The 14,716-nt window shown below is 41.3% G+C and overlaps 1 protein-coding gene across 4 annotated transcripts in view; it reads left to right on the forward strand.

Annotated features, from left to right (window-relative positions):
- RBPMS (RNA binding protein, mRNA processing factor) overlaps positions 1-14,716 on the forward strand; it is a 171,027-nt gene that overhangs the window by 89,136 nt on the left and 67,175 nt on the right. The window lies entirely within an intron of this gene.

Genomic DNA, 14,716 nt, shown 5'->3' on the forward strand with positions numbered 1-14,716 from the left:
TGTTTTAATTTTATTTATTTATTTGACAGACAACGAGAGCGGGAACACAAGCAGGGGGATTGCGGGAGGGAGAAGCAGACTCCCTGCTGAGCAGGGAGCCCAATGCGGGGCTCAATCCCAGGACGCTGGGATCATGACCTGAGCCGAAGGCAGATGCGCTCCCCCCCCCCCCCCTTTTTTTTTTAACTCACAAGTTTGTTTTGATACCACCTCAAGATCTTGTTAGGGTGAGAAACGTAACTAAATGAAGATATTGCTAGGATCTGCTTCCTTTCAAGCTTTCTTTGGTCATGCCATTTGTTTAATGACTATGCTTGTGGGTATAGTCGTCCCAACAATGAAAATGTGAGAGGAGGCGGCCCTAGGACTACACAGTGAACGGACTGCTGGCAGCACCAGCCACATCTGGTGTTTGTGTGTTAAGGATTCTAAGTAATGCCTTTGTCCCACCAGAACAGTTGACCTCCGTTTACCTTCAAAATCCTTGGAGTAAAAATGTTAACGTCAGGATTCCTGAATGAAAGAATACCATCTGCACTCTGGCTTATGTTTCTTTCCATGTAATATTACCCATTTCGAAGTGTCACGGTAAAATACTGCTTTAATGGGTAACTGTCCGTGCTTGAGGTGGAGACCTCCTTTTACTAACACTGTGAGGGCCCAGGTCTTTCGATCATCCTTTTTTAGGACAGTTTGAGAACATAGTGGCAAAAGTTCAAATAATCATGCCCTCTCAGCCCTTTGGAAAATAAACTCTGTTTGACTCGGATTCTGTTGACGTGTTTAAGATTGAGTTTATAGCTTCTTCAAAGACCCTGTCGTGACTTTATAGTCATCCTGTACAAAGCAGATTCTCCTAGGGCATGGTTAGGTACACAGGGGGTGGCTGGCTAACAGAAAGTGTGCTTTAGTAGAAAAGAAAGAAATTTAGCTGGGGTGGATGGCCAGGTCAAATGGAGCTCCAGATACCTCTGAAGTACTTCTACCTAATTCTCCCAGAAAGTGGATCCAGTCTCTGCAGTTAGGAGTCAGTCCCCCCAAGAGCTACTCAGACTTTGTGAACTAACAGAAATGGGCAAGAGGAGGAGGACACGCATCATCACCTTCCTGAAGTGGGGGTCAGTGGCTGAGGGAAATGAAACCAGGTGGAATAAAAGAATAATTTGAAACTGCACAGCACCAGTTTGGACAAGAGTTCAGATAATCCTGCTGCTTTCTCCAGTTGTGGGAATCCCACAGTAGCGTTATGAATCTCCTCTTTTACAAGTGGTAGAAGCACCTTTCCAGAAAAGCCAAAAGAGAGAAGAAATCCTCAGTAGTCCATGTTTAGGAGCGGTAGCTCCTTAGCTGATGAGCACTAGGCCACAAGAATGTTTATCCTAGGCCAAATCTTAACCATTGACATGAACTATTTTCTTAAAAGCAACTCTGTGAGATATGGACTATTTTCATTTCCAGTTTATAGCCGAGGAAACTGAGGCATAGAAAGGTTAAACAACATTCCCAGGATCAGCGGTGGAGGTAGATTTGAATGCAGGCAGATTCCAGAGCACACACTCCTAATTGTCACAGTTTAAGCCTCTTATTTGGAAGGAAGTTCCATCCAGAATTGGTTGTGACCTTGAATTGGGTTGTCTCTTGTAACGGTCACTATAACTCTAGCTGATACTTCCAGAGAACCAGTGTTTTTTGTTTGTTGCCTTCACCATAGAGGAAGGGGACCCACCAGGACCATCTTCTCCAAGTTTCATTTCTAGTCCTGGACTTGGGAAGAAACAAGGTTTCGCTCATTTTGTTGTTGGGGTGCATAAATCCTCTCTTAACTAACTAGTTTATAGGTTTCACGTTAGGACTATGGCTTGGTGGTGAGAGGGTATGAACTTGAATGCTGTAGTTTGTTGACATGAATAAAAGTGAAGCCAAGGATAAAAACTGTATTCTAGGAAGTGGCCCAGTCACTAGGAAATATTATCAAGACACTTTTATTCCAGACCCAGGATGGCTAGTGAATGATGATAATGGGTTTCTCTACTGTGGCCAAGCTGATTCTGTTAGAACACTGAGAACTGAGCTTGTCACAGAATGTTATCAGAGGAGAACTTACATAGGCGAAAAATGAAGGATAAACCTCTGGAGACCTTCCAGGCTGGGTGTGGATGTGTGTTCCTTTGTCACTAAAATTTTCAAAGCAGGTTAGTTTCATTGTGTTTTATGGAACATGTGGTTTAGAAACAAAATTATACAGATTTTTTTTATTCAAGGGGTTAAAAACAAGGACACGTGACCTCTTAAAAACCTAATATTCACTTGGAAGAGTATTCTGTTAGGCAGTGGAGCCAGGAATTATACCTGGATGCAAGGCTTGACTTCAATCCAAGGGCTACATATACCTACAGAGAGCCCTTAGAAAGGGGTCTCTTCAAGTATAATTGAGATACATTACCAATAGAGAAGGATACATTCTTTTCAAATGACTGTTTCGGCAAGGAGGATAATGAGTAAGTAAATCAGATTATGCTAAGGTAAATCCAGAGCAAGGATTTTGAGGTAGTTGGATTAGAAGAAAGAACAAGGCGTAATTGCCCTGGTAGTTTCTCGGTGGGCAGGGGCCCAACACCACAGGCTGTTGTGTTAACAACCCTGATGTTTCCACAAGCGATGTCCGTATTTAAGGAAAGTATGAAATACGGTTTACATGTGACAGGTTCGTCTCACTTCATTCCTTGTCGGATCCCACATCTACCTAAATTTCAACACAGTGGAAACTGTACAACCACACCTCCATTATTTTCAGAAGATAATGTAGTCTTTGTCAGATAAAGAGCTTCACAGAACTGTAATGTACACGTGCACGCAGTCACGGGAATCAGAAAATTGAATTCTGGGGCGCCTGGGTGGCCCAGTCGGTTGGGCATCTGCTTTCAGCTTGGGTCATGATCCCAGGGTCCTGGAATTGAGCCCCAAGTCAGGCTCCCAGGGAGCCTGCTTGTTCCTCTCTTTCCTCCCCCCACCTTGTGCTTGCTCTCTTCTCGCAAAAATAAAATCTTTAAAAAAAAAAAAAATTGAATTCTGGATTCTCCCAGTCAATTGTAAATTTAGGTGGATTACTTTTGTGGATCTTAATTTCTCCGTCTATACTGAGGAAGTTATTGGCCTTCTGGGCGAGACTGTATTGATACTGTAACAGACTGCCCTTGTAGCGGGACTTTAACATCCTCAGGATGTCAGTATGGTCTTAAGTCTTGTAACACACACAGCCGCAAAGCACCCTCACACATTTCCAAATATCCCTAAAGAGTTGGCAGGGGTGGAGGACAGGGCCAGTGAGGAATACTACCCATGATTAAAAAGTATTAGATTAGGTGGTCCCAAAAATTAAGTCCTAGCCTTCTGTGAATTGCATGCTTTATACAGATCGACCTGTACGCCTTATCGACTTACTGTTCGAGAACCTGACCCAGACCTCTACCAGCAATGTGCTTCTGTGATTTTACTCAGATAACTTGGGGTTTGTTTTGTTTTTTTTTTTTACATTTTATAAATGGTAATAGAAAACTTTTACACTTTATAAATGGTAGACAATTTTTACTCATTTGTTTTCAGAAATGGTATGTTGGAAGAAATTTTTGAAATTGCAGTATTGATCTCCCCCTGCCTCACCACCACCACGCTCCTATTTCCTTTCTTTCAATCATCTTTTCTGTTTATATTTAAACACACAGCTCTTCCTTTAACTTTCCTCCACACCTTGTTTCTGATTGTCATCTCCACCAGAAAGGATTACCCAGATGCATGTTTCTTTTTGGCTTCTCTTGAGTCATTTTAAGGTTCCAACTGAATGTAAAAGTTGTTTTCAGACTCCTAGGGAAACTTTTGCATGTACCTTGCCTAGAGTCTGTTTCTAATCTGAATATTTTATGCTGCCTGTGAAAGAGAAAGCTGACAATTCTCAGAAAGCTGTAAATAAATCGTGGTCCCTTCAGACTTCAGAATATCTCTAAAGTATGGATTTACCTCCTAGTTTCTGAAAGGAATGACATGTCCATCAATTTTCAGAAAACCGTTTGTATTTCTAACTTTTGTTTTTAACTTCTAGAAGGTAAAAGTTAATTCCTTGAACCTCATTTTTTATATGTTGAAAGATTTGTGGTCTCCAGGTTATTTCCTTTCCTGTAGCCAAAATGCTCTTTGAAAATAGGAGGCCTTCATAAACTGTTTTAAAATACAACAGCATAGAGAAATGTGAGTCAAAACCACAATGAGATACCACTTCTTACCTATTAGGATGGCTAAGATAAAGGCAATAACAAGTGTTGATGAGGATATGAAAAATTGGGATACTCATACATTGGTAGTGGGATTGAAATGGTATAGCCACTTAGGAAGACAGTTTTACAGTTCAAAAAAGTTAACATAGAGTTCAGTTCCACTCCTATAGAGTTGTGTCTGCACAAAAACTTGTACACAAGTGTTCATAGCAGCTCCCAAAAAAAGTGGAAACAATCCAATGTCCGTGAGCTGATGAAAGGATAAACAAAATATATTTGTACAATGGATTATTATTTGGCAATAAAAAAAAAAACAGTGAAGTTCTCCCATGTAGTATAAGAAAGAAGCCAGTTACAAAGGACCACCGTGTATTGTATGATTCCATTTATAGGAAGTATCCAGAATAAATAGGCACAGACCCTGGAAACAAATTATTGGTTGGAGGGGTGAGTTGAAGAGGGGAGAGAGGGAGGAATGAGAGACTGCTAATGGGTACAGAGTTTCTTTTGAGGGCTGTGAAAATGCACTAAGCTCTATAGTGGTGATGGTTGTACAACTCAGTGACTATATGAAAACTCATTGAATTGTGCCCAAAAGGGTGAATTTTACGATATGTAAACTATATTTCATAAAGCTATGAAAGATAGCATATGGTATTCTAGCAACTTTAAGAATAACATTTTAATTTTTAGGTAAATCAACATTAAATAGAAACTGAGGTCATAAATTTTAATATTCGGTCACTTAGCAAGAAAGGACTTGAATATATTTTTGTGGTGGGATGAAAAATCTTCTGAATGTAGTATAGCGTAATTAAGCCACCTCCAGCTTGTGAATCTCTTGGCCACATCTTCCCCCCACACACTGTGACTGGAAATCTTTGGAGTACAACATATATAGATAATAAGAATCATTCTCTTTTATTTATTAACTTGTTCTAGTCAGCAGAAGGGGAGGGAACCAATTTATCAGCTTGCTCTAGGCAACTGTAGCAGAGGAAACTGGTATTGGAACACTAAGTTTCTTATGGAAGAAGCTAAGAGGTTGCTGAGAAAATGGATAGTTGTTGACTAAAACTCAACCAAAGTTGTGATCGTAATAAATTAGTATATAAATGCCTGGATGCCATCAACAGAGTATTTCAGTCTCTTTAGCTACTCCTAAGAATTTAATGAGTTCTTCCTTCCCCATTGATTCTGTTTAATGTGCCACTGTTTACAGAAATTAGCAATGTTAGTTCAACTTTTCTGTTTGATCTTTGAAAATTTAGAAGGAAATCAATGCTCCCCCTCTCCACCACCCCCACCCCCCGGCCCCATGCCCCAGTCCCGCCATACTGATTTCTTCTGCCTTGTGGTATAATCATCTCTACCTTTAAAGAGAGAAATAAAAGCATTAAAACTTACAACTTGGGCTCAGTGTGTGATAAAGTCCAGCAGTGGACACCAGGTAGATCACCTACCACCTGGTGGAGCTCTGAGTCTTAGGAGTTTATAACAGCAAGTTATGAAGTAACCCTAGAGATTTATTGGGGGTCTCTGCTTGGGTAAACCTGAAGAGGCACATCAGAACTCCACCTCTCAAAAGGTCTGCGGTTTAGTACCAGAAACCAAGATAAGGAGGAAGGTGTGGAGTGGGGAGAAGACAAGATCCAGGTACTGAGATTAGATTAGGAGGTCAGAGAGTGGTCACTACTAAGTTTGACCTTGACTTGAGCCCTTTCCTCAGGTTTCTTATTTCCCGGACACAGGATGGTTTCATTGACTTCATTTGTAAAGGTTAGAAGATTCTCAAGTCTATGGAAGAACTGAGCAGATTATTACGAAAGAAAATGGATTTTTATATGCTGAGATTTTATTGTACTGTATATATGGTTTCTGGTGACAGATTACTCTTATTCTGTATTAGAAAGTCTGAATGAATTGGTTAAAACCTATAACGTAAAGGGCATTTATTTCTCCTCTTCAGCGTAGACACCTGGCTAAGCAGGGTTTTCTGGATGCTCCACATTCCTTTCGAGCAGGAGTGGGTTTTCATTTGGAGTTGGGCATGGAGAAAGGGGCAATAAAAAGTTTATTAGAATCAACCAGGAAACTCTTTCAGCATATGAAGCTGAATCTTATGAAATGGCTGCTACTTTATTACTTTTCTTTGACAAAAGAAAAAAAAAAGGCAGTGTCATTTGATCCAGTACATCCAATACAGATCAGATCTGCTGGATTATTGGATAGGAAAGGGGTGTGTGTGAAATGCCTAGGAGATTTCTGATAGGAAATGACCTTTTTTCCTAAAAGAACTGGGTAGCTTGCTGGGTGGCTTGTGACCGTCTCCCTGAGGAGAGCAGAGTCCACTGACCATGGAATGAGTGGTAGAGGCAGCCTTTTACTTGCCAGTAGTTTCATGTCATTCACCAAATGGAATAATCTTAAACATTGGGACTTACCGGGAGAAATCAGGCATCAAGAACAACTCAGCCTTGAGAATGCTCCCTCCCCTAGCTTCAAGCCATGAACTTCACTGATCCTTTATGAAAGCAGTTATTTATTACAGCAGTTTTAGCTCCAATTTATCTTTACCCTTCCCTACTCTTTCCCCCTTGTATAAACATTTCAACATGTTTCAATTAGAAGTTGAAGATGAAATAAAAATTAACTACAATAAATTTGATTAGAAACATCTGGTTATTTAGATGCTTCCTTTTAAAGGTTCAGTATCTTAGGAAGTCACAACAGGTGGCTGGGGGGGTGTTACAATTTTAGGTCCTCAGCTTTTGGATGGGTTGTTGAATCAACTTTAACTTTTTTAAGTGGTAAAACAGTTTTACCTGTTATGAATACATAAAGTAAAGACAAGGATGGGGAGAGACCCAAGTGGAATACAACCCAAAAGGAATGAATCTGACTGTATTTCAGGTGAGTAATACAACCACACTAAAGTGGGGGAGAACTAACCCAAATAATTCTTGAATATACATCCTGGCTGTATACTTTTAAGCTAAAAAGTCAAAAAGAACTGTAAATATTGAACTTCAGTTATCAAGTTTGTTTTTATGTTGTTACTGCTGTAGTAGTTCTGAAACTACTTGGTGTGCATTCCTGGATTGAGCAAATAAATAAATGTATAGTGGATAATCTATGATGCAGAGGAGTTAGAAATATGGAAAGGGAAGACTAGAATTAACCCAGGGGTGTGAGGTTGGAATTGGAGCTATCAGTACAAACTTGTGCTTTTAATGTATCTAAATAGATGTAGAGAAATAGATACGGATGTGGAAGTGTGTGCGCGTGGTAAATACAGGCCTGGGACAGTCCGAGTACCAAAACAAATAGTAAATATAGATCATCAAGTCAAATAAGCTATGAATCAGTACCGATGTAGGAGTGAACAAATGAATGAATAAATAATAAATGGAGCAGAAAGGTAAGCTTTTCCTTAGAGTAGAGAAAACAAATATAGAAGAAATGATGGGATTAGCAAATCAACCATTTGACAGCTGCAATAGTAGTGACTGCTTCAGGTAAGAATCAATAGATGTTAAATTAATGGGTGAAAGCTTAATGAGAAACGAGATATTTATATAGTTTTAAGTATCTCCCTATGAGATCTTTATTAATTAAAAAAAAGTAACCTTATAATGGAGAAACTTGGCAAGTGATCAACGTTATCACTAGTAATGGGACAAAAATGACATCATGTGCCTCCTGATATAGTACACTGAGAATGACACATCTCTTCTGTGATATTCCTGCCAAAAATGCATAACCTGAATCTAATCAAGAAACAAATCAGATAAACCCAAATTGAGGGACATTCTACAAAATAGCCTGTACTCCTAAAAAATGTCAAGGTCACAGAAGACAAGGACAGAGGAAGATACTCCAGGAGTCTTAAAGAGATGATAGCTGAAAACTATGTATGACTTTGGATTAGATCCTGGATCAGGAAAACAGATGGTCTTTGCTTTTGGGAAATCAAACTGTAAAGGGTAAAGGGGCATCGTGCTTCATCTTACTCTTACACAGTTCAGGGAGGAAAACAAAGCGTGTGGACGAAATCTGGGCAAAGGGCATATAGGAATTCTTTTTACTACATCTTTTCTATAAATCAGAAGTTACTTCAACGGGGGCGCCTGGGTGGCTCAGTTGGTTAAGCAACTGCCTTCGGCTCAGGTCATGATCCTGGAGTCCCAGGATCGAGACCCGCATCGGGCTCCCTGCTCGGCAGGGAGTCTGCTTCTCCCTCTGACCCTCCCCCCTCTCGTGTGCTCTCTCTCTCTCATTCTCTCTCTCAAATAAATAAATAAAATCTTTAAAAAAAAAAAAAGTTACTTCAAAATATTTTTTTAAAAACGAAACTGAAAACTCTAATAGAGCTGGTCGAGTGCTTTGTGCTAGGGTGTCTTCTGTTAGTTCTGCTCTGGCCTACTAGCATTCCATAGGAAACCACTTCTACCACCTCTCCTCCTTTCTCCTTTTTAATCCGATTTTATAAATTCTAACTTTACAAATGAAGCATATTTGTAAGACACTCAATACAAAACTATACAAAACACAAGTTCTCTCCCCCTCCCCCACTATCACCACCAAAGTTACCACTATTTACAGGTTAATTGGTCACACCATGAACATTCCTGGGCTTGCACAGGTAGTGTTCACATACAAGGGTATATGGTCCCCTCTCCCTGCCAGACTACTGAACATTGTTGATCTTTTTTTCTTAAACTTATGTTGCCATCAGGGTGGGGGTGGGTATAGCTTTGCCTCATTCTTGACCAGTAATTTCTCTAAATGAATGCTTTCATTGTCCCTAAAACTAGTTGTCAAGGGCTGACAAACCGACCTACTTTAATTGTAGAGACACTGGGATAGCTGCTCGCTCATAGGTTTGAAGAATGTACCAAATAAACAAGCCTCCATCAGGCATCAGGAGAGCCCTGAAGACAGACCTCAGTGACAGGAACTGGGAGACCTTTTCTGTAGTAGGAGCCCATTCAGGTGACTTACTGCCGACCACCTCCATTTTCTGTGTCTCTGATACTCAAGGTTGAAATCCTCAGAACAAAAAACGTTTGGTCATTTAGTGTAGCACCCGTTCCTTGAATATAGTCAGAGCTGTTGCTAGGGAGGTAAGGGCTCAGGAGGCAGATGTGAGCCTCTGGGTGCCCTCCTAGAGAAGAGGGTCCAGCAGAGCAGCCATCCCAAACTCCTTCTCTTTCCAGATCTGCTCTAATTGCTTCATGTCTGGTCTGTTCGGTGTCTCCTTTCAGTCCAGCTGCCCTTTTACTACCGGAGTTATCCTCCACTACAGTGATTGTCAAATATCCCTATTGAAGCAGTATAGGGATAGCCAGTTCTCAGGTCCCATCCTAGATCTACTGAGTCAGAAACTCGGGAGGTGTGGTGCTCAGCACTCTGTATTTAGGAAGTCAACCAGATGATTCTGATGCATGCTAACATTCGAGAATCACGGCTCTACTAAACCTGATCATATTATTTACCCAGTTAAAAAAATTTTAATAGCTATGCACATATTCCAGAGTCCCTCCCCAGGCATAAAATGTCCTGTGATCTCACCGCAGCCTGCTTGTGCAGTCCTTTACCCACCTCCCCTGCATGCATGTGCGTACATACGCACACTCACCCTTCTCTACATCCTGTCACACACAGCTTTGCTGAGCCCTTTCCTGGACTGCCACCTGGTCAGTTTCTGCTCTTCCATCACTTCCTCTATGATGCCTCCACCTCCCCTCTTCCCCAGTCACTCTCTGCCTTGGCTGTGTTTCTCACGAGGCCCTAAGCATTGTGTTGATCTGTTTAACCATTACTTTACCCGCATAGCTCCGCCTCTAGAGGTGGGCTCTGAGCTCCTCAAGGCAGGGACTTCATTTCATTGGTTCTTTTTTTTTTTTTAAGATTTTATTTATTTATACGAGAGGGGGGAGGGTCAGAGGGAGAAGCAGACTCCCCGCTGAGCGGGGAGCCCGATGCGGGACTCGATCCGGGACTCCAAGATCATGACCTGAGCCGAAGGCAGTCGCTTAACCAACTGAGCCACCCAGGCGCCCCATTTCATTGGTTCTTATGTCTCTGATGCATAACAAGAATTATGTGCTTGGTTAAAAAAAGAGCACACGTCTGAACTCCATTTTCCTTTTAAAAGATTTTATTTAAGAGGGAGAGAGTAGGAGGGGGGAGGGGCAGAGGGAGAGGGAGAAGCAGGCTCTTCGCTGAGCAGGGAGCCCGACGCGGGGCTCGATCCCAGGACCCCAGGATCATGACCTGAGCCGAAGGCAGATGCTTAACCCAACTGAGCCACCCAGCTGCCCCCTCCCCTTTTTTTTTACTTTCTATCATGCAATTTCAAGCATACCAAAAAGTAGAGAATATAGTAATGAACATCCATTAACCCATCACCAGAATTTACCAACTTAACATTTTGCCACATTTGCTTCATCTTTTTTTTCTAAGTATTTTAAAGTAAATACATGATGATGTATCATGACATTTTGTCATTATAGTCTTTGTATTTTAGTACTAAAAGCTAAAGACATTTTCCTAAAGTCACCATAATATCACATCTGATAAAATTGGCCATTCCCAAATATCACCTATGCCCATTCTGTGTTTTGTTTTCTCCATTTTTCCACAAAAGGTCTTTTACATCTGGTTTGTTCTATCAAGGACCACACACTGCATGTAAAGGTAGGCCCATAAGGATATTTTAATCATTCTAGAATAGCCCTTTTCCTCTTTTTTTTTTCTTCTGTTATTCAGTGAATAAACTGCTAGCTAATCTTTATCCCTACTCATGTGGGATAACATTAGTTCAAGACCAGTGACACTACTAAGGAGTTGGAATGATGTTGTACCTTTATGTTCAGAATGATTCAGTCTCACAGGGTCCCAAATCCATGATTTGCAGCTAATAAATCATTCCAGCACCAGCTAGAATGCACAAGAAGCCAGTGTCACAAGTGCTAGAGAAACGAGAGCTACTTCGGATCTGGGCTTTGTGCATATTTACTTAATAGCTTCTCCATCTTGTCTTCAGAAAGTCACTGGAAGAGCTAGAATTCATTTAACAGTGACTCTCTGGATCTCTGTAGGCTTGAGTCTTCAGGATTTGGTAATTTTACCTTGCCCATTTTCTTGTGTTTCATTCTTTTACTAGCTTTTTCCTTATCCTTTTAGGACTCTGGGTTTTGATAGAGTTTTTGAACAATAAAATGGCATTTTTAAGCTAACTTACTTACAATGTTAATTCAGTATCAGTAGGACACACAAATTTGCATTTGGAGGTTTAAGCCCACGATTCAGAAAAATCTCTTTTAGCCTTTATTCACAAATAGTTCTTAGGCTTTATTTACATTTAAGAGAAAGGGGGAAAGAGCGTTTTTTTTTTTTTTTTAAATTCCTTCAGCAGAGTCCTGAATGCAGTAACTGACTGAATTTAAATCATAGTATGTAAATGCAGAGTCTGAATTTTCCTTAGGAGTTGCTAATTGCTCTTAGTAGCTTTTAAGATTGAATTATTAGGACTTCCAGTGATTACAATTCCAGGCCATACACCAGTTGAGTAAGACTGCTCCTGTGGGTTCAGTCACCTGTGATGAGGGGAGAGGGGGGCATTGGAAATGGGGCTGGTGGAAAAGAGGAAAATTCCCTCTGTGAGGCCACAGAAGGTTCAGAAAAAGTAACTGTGAAGTATTTTAGAAACTGTTGCCCAGGAAAGAAAACTGTGTTAGCATGTTAGCAAGACTAGCTGGGCTGCCCTAACAAAATACCATAGATTGGGATGGTTTAAACAGCAGACATTTAAGACTCTCAGTTCTGGAGGCTAGAAAGTCCAAGATCATATTACCATCAGATTAAGTATCTGGTGAGAACCCTCTTTCTTGCTCGCAGTCCTCACTGTCTGCTCATGTGGCCTTTCCTTGGTGTGTGCTCTTGGAGAGCGATCTTTGGTGTCTCTTCTTCCTCATCTAAGGGTATACTGATCCCATTTTAGGGGCCCACCCTCATGACCTCATCTAAACCTGATTACCTCCCAAGACCCCTTCTCCAAATACTATCACATTGGGGTTAGGGCTTCAATATATGAATTTGGGGAGAACATAAACATTCAGTCCGTGACTCCAAAGCATATGATTTGAAACTGCCCTGGTAGACTCTTAAGAATACTAGACTATTAAGGTACATTATTTGTCAACACTATCTTCATACCTCCCAGAGTTTGCCCTGGGTAGGGATTTCAGTCTTTGCAGATCATCGTGAACCTGTATTGGTTTGGTCACAGTGTTTCAGGCCACCTTAAAGAGAGACTGTTGGCTGTCGCTGTAGTCAGATCGGATTGCTTCTGAGTAACTCTATTCTCAAATTGACATCATACTGATAGCCAGAAACTGTCCTTTCTGATCATCATGTAAATAAGATACCATTTACAGGTTGAAGAGAAGGGTTTCTCTTCATTATACGACGAGTTTTGGTGAATTACAGGCGGAAAAAGTTGATTTTGGAACAGGCACAGAGGTAATCTTACCCTGACAGGGTTTAATGTGAAGTCACTCTGGCCAGAGAATAATCTTATTAGGGCTTTCATTAAAAGCACGAGGTGTTGGGTTGGTTTTCAGTTTTTTTTTTTAATGTCTTCTTATCTATCTTCCTCTTTTCTTTCCTTCCACTTCCATGTTCTCCTTAGCCCAGCTCCCCTCCCCCCCCCTTCATCATCCTTTAACATTTAAAATGTTTTTGGCTTGGCTGATCCCTCTGGATAGGAACTGAGCTAGGCAGGATATTGATTACCAAATATGGTATTGCTGCTAAAGATGTTAGAGGAATGTGGCTTGTATTCTAAGCCTCCGGCCTCTGAATAAGCTGCCAAACAAATTAGGTCATTTTAACTTCTGAGCTTGCTTTTTTTTTTTTTTTTTTTAAATAAGGAGCTGGAACTCTGATTTGGAACATGATGGTGTTGTTACTTTAGCTCACATAGGGAGGAGGGATATGAAGAGGGGTTGGGAGTGGGGGGAGACTCAGTTCATCATGTTTTAGGACGGGAGCCACCAGTCCAGGCGGTGTAAAAGGCAAGCATGTTGTGCAGAGCCTCTGTTGACCCTGGAATACCAGTGGAAGAGCTGAGGCATAGAATTCAGATGTGCCGCCTCACTGCCTTCTTGTTACTGAGGCTAGAAGGTCCAGAGGACCACTGACAGGTCCCAGGATGCTCTTCTCCGGTTACAGTGGCCCCAACCACCGTGATCAAGTTGATGTGGGCTCAGTTCCTTCTTCACAGGAGGGTTGGTGGAGTTCAGTGCCAGGGAGGACACCCTGAAATTGATGGCAAATCGTTACTATGTGTAGCTCATGGCTTGTCATGTGAATACGCGAGTCCTTCCACAGCATGCCTTTAAATGATAGCCAGGGGCTGACTGCATTTGTCTTCCAGCAAAGACCACAGCTCTTCGGGTCCATATTTGGAAATATTTATTCTGTTGTGATATTAGCTTTGATAGAGTACAGTTCTCTCAAGTGGAAGCGGATGGAAGTAAACTCTGCTTCAGAATACTACTGTGTTCCTTTTCCTCATATACATCTTTGGCAAGATAATACTGAGGTTTCTTAAGTTGAAACAAAAACTGAGACCAGTTAGGGAAAGAATTTCTTTTTACATTTCTTATAACTGGCATCCCCCTTTTTGCTGCTTCTTGTCAGTTAGGGCTGTACAAAGTGGATTCCTTCTTTTCCTGCCCAGACCCGTTTGCCACCTTCAGTGTGTTTCTTCTCAGAGAATGGATAAATCAGGCTCACAAAGAAATTTCACCCACTCCAGGATGTCTGTAGGTCAGGGCTTGGTGGCTTTTGTTGTACCTCCCTGAGGACCTCTCTTGCCTCCTTCCCCCTTATTTCTCTTATTGCTGCTACCATCCAGTCACAGGCTTTTCTTCCCATCTTTGGAGCTGAGCCTGTGAAGTTCAGAGTTGTTCATCCTGGTGCACGGAGTCAAGAGATTCTTACTGATTTCTGGTGGGAATTGCTCTGACTTTTCTTCAAGCGAATCAAGTAGAAAGGGGACTTTGGGGCCCATAGGCCAACATGTGCACTAAATGGAAAACCTGTATTCTTAGGATACTCCTTTTCAGAACTCCACCCCCCTTTCCAGAACATACCGTACAGACAAACATGGGACCTGAGCCTGTTATGGATGCACATTTATGCACTATACTGGGATATCTTTTTGTTAACTGTTGCTGGAATACATAGCATTGGAAAATAGATATCATGAGGTTATTCATTATGCTTAGTAATGGAGGCATTCTTTTTTTTTTTTTTTAAGATTTTATTTATTTGAGAGAGAGCAAGCCCGAGTGGGTAGGGGAAGGGCAGAGGGAGAGGGAGATGCAGAGTCCCCGCTGAGTGCAGAGCTGGACTCTGGGCTAGATCTCAGGATC

The sequence above is a fragment of the Neomonachus schauinslandi genome, chromosome 2, assembly GCF_002201575.2.
Source record: "Neomonachus schauinslandi chromosome 2, ASM220157v2, whole genome shotgun sequence".
Taxonomy (NCBI): Eukaryota; Metazoa; Chordata; class Mammalia; order Carnivora; family Phocidae; genus Neomonachus; species Neomonachus schauinslandi.